This window comes from Mandrillus leucophaeus, unplaced genomic scaffold (assembly GCF_000951045.1).
Source record: "Mandrillus leucophaeus isolate KB7577 unplaced genomic scaffold, Mleu.le_1.0 Scaffold267, whole genome shotgun sequence".
Lineage (NCBI taxonomy): Eukaryota > Metazoa > Chordata > Mammalia > Primates > Cercopithecidae > Mandrillus > Mandrillus leucophaeus.
Genome location: NW_012102776.1, coordinates 936,399 through 943,523, shown reverse-complemented (window position 1 = coordinate 943,523; position 7,125 = coordinate 936,399). Strand labels below are relative to the sequence as shown.

At 37.3% G+C, this 7,125-nt stretch overlaps 1 pseudogene; it reads left to right on the top strand.

Moving 5' to 3' along the window:
- Positions 1-2,741, top strand: part of LOC105542751 — a 114,660-nt pseudogene extending 111,919 nt beyond the window's left edge.
- The last annotated feature ends 4,384 nt before the right edge of the window (positions 2,742-7,125 follow it).

Here is a 7,125-nt window from a genome sequence, read left to right as displayed (position 1 = left end):
GTTTGGAATTGGAACTTATGTTTAAAAGGGAAGCAAAGTTAGGAAAATTTGCAGCCTGACAATGTGATAGAAGAGAAAAACCCATTTTCTGAGGAGAAATTCAAGCAGTCTGCAGAAATTTGTATAAGTACTGAGGAGCCAAATGTTAATCACCAAGACAATGGGGAAAATCTCTCCAGGGCATGTCAGAGGTCATCCCAGCAGTCCATCTCATCACAGGCCCAGAGCCTCAGAAAGGAAAAATGGTTTCATGGGCCAGGACCAGGTCCTTGCTGCTTTGTGCAGTCTCAGGGCTTGGTGCCCTGCGTCCCAGACATGGTTAAAAGAGGCCATGGTAGAGCTGAGGTCGTGGCTTCAAAGGGTGCAAACTCCAAGCCGTGGTGGCTAACACATGGTGTTGGGCCTGAGGGTGCACAGAAGTCGAGAATTGAGGTTTGGGAACCTCTACCTAGATTTCAGAGGATGTGTGGAAATATCTGGATGTGTAGGCAGAAGTTTGCTGCAGTGGTGGAGCCTTCATGGAGAACCTCTGCTAGGCCAGTGAGAAAGGGAAATGTGGGACTGAAGCCCCTACACAGAGTCCCCACTGGGGCACTGCTTAGCAGAGCTGTGAGAAGAAGACCACTGTCTTCCGGACCTCAGAATGATAGATCCACTGGCAGCTTGCACTGTGAGCCTGGAAAAGCCACAGAGACTCAACACAAGCAGTCAGGAGGGGGACTGTGCCCTGCAAAGTCACAGGGGCAGAGCTGCCCAAGGCTGTGGGATCTCATCTTTTGCATCAGCATGCCCTGGATGTGAGACATGGAGTCGAAGGAGATGATTTTGGAGCTTTAACATTTGGCTTCCCTACTGGATTTTAAACTTGTATGAGGCCTATAGCCCCTTTGTTTTGGCCAATTTTTCCCATTTGAAACAGGTGTAATATGCCTGTACCCCCACTGTATCTAGGAAGGAAGTAACTTGCTTTTGATTTTACAGGCTCATAAATGGAAGGGGTTTGCCTTGTCTCAGATGAGATTTTGGACTTGGACTTCTGAGTTAACCAGAATGAGTTAAGACTTTGGGGGACTGTTGGAAGGGCATGATTGTGTTTTGAAATGTGAAGACATACAATTTGGGAGGGGCCAGGGGTAGAATAATATGGTTTGGCTCTGTGTCCCCACCCAATCTCACCTTGAATTGTAGTTCGCATAATCTCCCCCTGCTGTGGGAGACATCTGGTGGGAGGTAATTTAACCACGGGAGCAGTTAACCTCATGCTGTTCTTATGATAGTTCAAATGAGATCTGATGGTTTTATAAGGGTCTTTCCCCGCTTTTGCTTGGCACTTCTCCTTCCTGCTGCCATGTGAAGAAGGATGTGTTTGCTTCCTCTTCCACCATGATTGTAAGTTTCCTGAGACTTCCCCAGCCGTGTGGAACTGTAGTCAATTAAACCTCTTTATAAATTACCCAGTCTTGGGCAGTTCTTTATAGCAGCATGAGAAGGGACTAATACACTGGACACAAATTCTGTCTCAACCATTGGTTGTACAGGAGTCAACATCAGTGCAAAGAATCTCAAAGAAGGAAAACCTCGTTTGGTCTTAGGACTTCTCTGGTAGATCATCTAAGTTGGTCTTTTTGATGAGATTTCTAGGAATGAAGCTCTGACTGCATTGCTAAATGAAGGTGAGGAACTAGAGGTGCTGATGTAGCTTTCTCCTAAGGACTTACTACTGTAATGGATGAACTATCATCTGGCTGAGGCAGGATGGTGTACCATCAACAACTTCAGCCAAGGCAATAAGGATTCAAGAGCCTATTTTCATCTGCTTAAACAAATGGACCCTAAAGGTTACTGGGAATATGGAATTTCCAGTCCATCTTCAGATTTCATAAGAAAAATGATCTGAAGTGTGCTGGACATATGCTTCAAGAAGTAGATCAACTTGGCTGCAAACAGTTTGTTACTCCTGCAGATGTGGTTTCAGGCAATCCTAAACTTAATTTAGCTTTCATAGTTAATCTGTTTAATACCTATTCATGCCTACACAAGTTGGATAATAATGACATGAATATAAACTTATTGGAGGCAGAGAGCAAAGAAGAGGGGACATTTCAGAACTGGTGAATTCCTTGGGAATGAATGCATACATTTATCATTTGTACAGTTACCTTGCAGATGCTTTAGCGATCTTTCAGCTCTATGATATGATCTGAGTCTCATTCAACTGGAGCCATGTTAACAAACCCCCTTATCCTGCCCTTGGAGAGAACATAAACATTGATAACTAACCATGCAGTGGAACTTGGGAAGAATAAGGCCAAATTCTCCTTCATTGGCATTGCTGGGCAGGACCTAAATGAAGGGAATTCAGTGTTTATTCTGGCGTTGGTTATGGCAGCTGATGAGAAGGTGCGCATTGAATATGAACAAAGCCAAATTCTCCTTCGTTGGCATTGCTGGGCAGGACCTAAATGAAGGGAATTCAACATTTATTCTGGCATTGGTTATGGCAGCTGATGAGAAGGTACACATTGAATATGTCATCAGATCTTGGAAAGGGTGAAAGTGTACTTTTAAAAGTGCAAATAAAAATACTTTTATTTCCAGCTTCAAGATATGCCACTTCAGTTGCTTGTGAGATCAGTGCCCAGATATATGCATTACGTGTTGACCTTGTGGAAGTGAAACCAAAAATGGTTATGTCAGTGTTTTCTTGTTTAATGGGAAAAGGACTGAACAGAATAAAATAATGAATCATTTAATATTTTTTCTGCCACATTAAATACATCGAATGCCCCACAGTTTAAAGAATTTTGAAATGCAGTGGGTATAAAACTAGGGATTATTTGTGTGCCCAAAATAGTTATATATTCATTAATGAATTCAATATTCTGTTCATACTAGTTAGAACTTGTCAACCTTTTTGGATAACAGTTAATTCACCAACTGATATTGATAATAGAATATGTTCATTTTCAAGCTCATACTTCATGATTAAATTATCTCTGTTTCTTGAAAATCTTATTAAAATAAGACAAATTCATTCTATTTCATGGTTCGAAAAGATGAATACAAAAAAGCTTTTACAGGTTCTGCTGCAAAATGTGTTTTGATTTTTTTGTTTTACATAATTTTGATCATAACTGTATTTGAACTCATAATTTAGTTTAATCCTTTTATTTTCTTCCTCCAACAAAGTGGTCTAAAAACACTTTTCTGTAAGTTTTTATATTGTCTAAAACCTTGAAGTGACGTGTATTATTCATTAATATGAAACTTTTTTATATATGAGGACTAATTATTGAATAAACTTCAAAGTTTGCTCTCTTAAAAAAAAAGACTTAGGGAAAACCTAACGCCAGAATCTGGTTGCAAGTCCCACTGATTCTGAGGGAAGTGATGCTGGACTGAGGAGGACACACACAGGCATGGCTTCTGGAGCAGAGGCTGCTGGAGGACTGCATGAAGACACTGTTACCCCTCCAATTGTGTGTCCTGGGTCCTTGATTTGTTCCTGTAGGAAACATGGCAGCTGCCTTCTCTCATGGGCCAGACTACGCTCTTCCTCTTTCTCTCTTTCTTTTTCAAATTGGCTCTTTATTTTATAGTTAATCATGAAATATTTCAAAATACAGAGAAGTATATACAGAAAAAACTATAACAGAAATTTATGTACTTACACCTAGATTTTAGAAAGGCATGAAATCATTTTTTAAAAAGTGTTTAGCATGTTTATTGAAAAAAGTTAATAGAAAACAATTAAAACATTTGATTTTCCAGATTCTCATTAAAATTCAATTGTAATTTTTAGGATTTGTGAATATTATTGTTATTATTAATTTTAGGGACTGGGTTTTTGTCTGTTGCCCAGGCTGGAGTGCAGTGGAAGCCTAAAATCTCCATAGCATTCGTTCTCTCCATTCCTAGAGGTAACCACTAACTAAATTTAGCATCTATTCTTATTTTATATGTTTTTAAATTTTTGATATTACTTTTAATACATAGGTTTATGTGCACAAAATATATATTATTGCTTCCTGTGTTTCCAAAATAGACATGAATTGAATCATATAGAAATTTACATTCTTTAAAAACTGTTCTTATTCACTCAATATTTTCAATATTTGTCTTTGTCAACCTGTGCAAGTCTTTTTGTATTTCTACACTTACATGGGTTTCTATTCTATTAAAAAGCCATGCTTTGTCTATCTCCTCATCTACCAGGCTCTTGAGATCTCTTTTTTGTCCTTTCCTGTACTTTTCTACCTGGAAGGGAGGTTGACTTTTTCAGAATATATCACCTGCCTTCCTCTGCTCTTTTCCTTTTGGTTGGATTCAGGAAATGGGAGGTGCTAGCTGGAGAGCAAAATGTAGAAACAGATAAAAATCATAGTATTTATTTGCTGTTTATTTCCTTTCAGGCCAGGTATCTACTCAGGCCATCTTCTTCCATAGCTACAGCTCTCAATGGGTTGTGGAAACAGCACAACACCTTTTCCTTACCCTTCAGGCTAGTGAAGGTGATGGCTTCCTATTGCTGTCAGTCCCCTGTGCTTCTTCACCCCTTGTTGGATCCCTAATCATGTTCTTGCCTCTGTCAATAGACTTTTCATGAACTCTTATCAATAATCCCTTTGAGTGTGTCATCTGGTTTTCTGCCAGGACCCTGACTATTGAAACTGGTTACAAATAAGTATTCTAGCAATGACTAGCAAGTAGGACAGAAAGATGTCTCAGGTGCGAGGGCAAATCTTGATTATTGTATAGGTGCGTGTATGTTGTATAATGGGTGCTTTGATTTATATACATCTATTTGCTTTTGTACATCAGCTGTCTATATTATGTCCCTTAATAATATGTAAGCAAATCTTATTTGAGAAAAAATAAGCTGCCATGGGACATGAAAAGTAGAAGTGACTGAATTATGCTGCATGCCACATTCTTGAAAGGCTAAGCATTATTTAAAAATCAATTTCTAAATTAATTTATAATGAAATGCCTATAAAAATCCCATTAGGCTTTAGAGTAATTTTGAATGTGGTAGTGATTTTAAAGTATTCCTGAAGAATAAACAAGTAAAAGTAGCTAATAAAATTTTGAAGTCCATTTGAAGAGAAAGCAAATATGTGTAGTTAATGAAATTTTGTAAATGGATTTAAAATGTGGGGGTATTTGATACATTAGATATTTAGCAAAATAATGTGATATTAGCATAAGGATTTAGAGATAAATGGAACAGTAAAGTAACATGAAGGTATTCTTGTGTGCATATGTTTGACTTTATTAAAAAATGCAAGGAATTAGGTAAAAGGGAGTCACCCAACGTTTAGGGACAAACGAATAATAATTAGAAAAAATAACATTAAATTCCATACATATTGAAATTTTAAATGTAAAAAAATACCATTAACATTTAGAAGAAAATCTAAGTATATATTTCTAATATGGAGATGAAGAATGACTTTTGAACTTAAAGTAATAGAAATCATAACGAAAAAAGTTTCAAAGAATGCTTATACACTGTTGGTGGGGGTGCAAATTAGTTCAACCATTGTGGAAGACTGTGTGCCAATTACTCAAAGACTTAAAGTCAGAAATACCATTCAATCCAGCAATCCCATTACTGGGTATATATCCAAAGGACTATTAATCATTCTATTATAAAGATGCACACATGTGTATGTCCATTGCAGCTTTATTTACAATAGCAAAGATATGGAGTCAACCCAAATGCCCCTAAGTGATAGACTGGATAAAGAAAATGTGGTACATATATACCATTTACTACTATGCAGCCACAGTAAAGAATGAGACTATGTTCTTTGCAGGGACATGGGTGGAGCTGGTGGCCATTATCCTTAGCAAAGTAACACAGCAATAGAAAACCAAATACCACACGATCTCACTTATAAATGGGAGCTAAATGATGAGGTTACATGGACACATAGAGGTGAACAATAGACACTGGGACCTATTGAAGGGTAGAGAGTGGGAAGAATGAAAGAGTCAGGGAAAATAATACTAGGCTTAATACCTGGGTGATGAAATAATCGGTAAAACAAACCTCTATGACACACGTTTACCTATGTAACAAACCTGTGCATCCTGCAAATATACCCCTGAATTAAAGTTTTAAACATGTAATAATTTGAAAATTTATTTTAAAATGAATAGATCTGAGTATTATTGTGTTGGTATACTCATATATATCAAATGTATATATGAGTATACACATTTGGTATGTCATAAGATAAAGAAATTTGAAAGGTAAATGAAAGTATTAGAATATATTTATAACAGAGCCTAATATATAAAGACCTTACACAAATTCACATACACTCAACACAGATTAGCAATAGGGTAACAAAACTACTCAAAATCCCTAGAACAAAGTTTAGATGAGATAGTATGTCATGCTCTATCTTGTCAAAGGTAAAGAGAAAATCAAAATAATTAGTATGGAGAGGGTTCATAGAAACTTTAACATACTCTTGGTTGGTATTTAAAATGGATTAACTTTTCTTAAATATATTTAGACAGTTTTTAAAAAGTGTATGCTTTTGACACAAAAGTTCCATGTCAGGAAATATAATTTGGAATAGATACATGCAATATATAAAAGGATCTTATAGCACTCTTGCTTAAATTGCTAGTCCTAGGCCTAGGTAGTCAGAGCTAACCTAGTTCAAATTTCACTACCTGCATCTTGGGCCATTGGATGGATCCGGAGAAGCTTGCTATTAAGTTCAAGAGTCACTCCACACTATTTAGTCTCCAATTGAAACTGACTCTAGTTAACTTCATTATCTCTAACCACTGTTTTAGGTTTCAGAAGTCCAAACTGTAGCTTTGCCGAGAGGAAAGTGGTGCATTTCATTAATAAACAAATTGAAAAGAATGGGGATCATTATTCTAAGGAAAATATGTCAGATTTTTGGTTGAGAAATAAAGCAGTTGCAAATTCAAGGTCTAAGTTGACAATTCAAAAAGGTCTATGCCTGGGCTGGGTGTGGTGGCTCATGCCTGTAATCCTAGCACTTTGGGAGGCTGAGGTGGGCAGACCACGAGGTCAGGAGATCAAGACCATCCTGGCTAACATGGTGAAACCCCATCTCTACAACAAAATACAAAAAA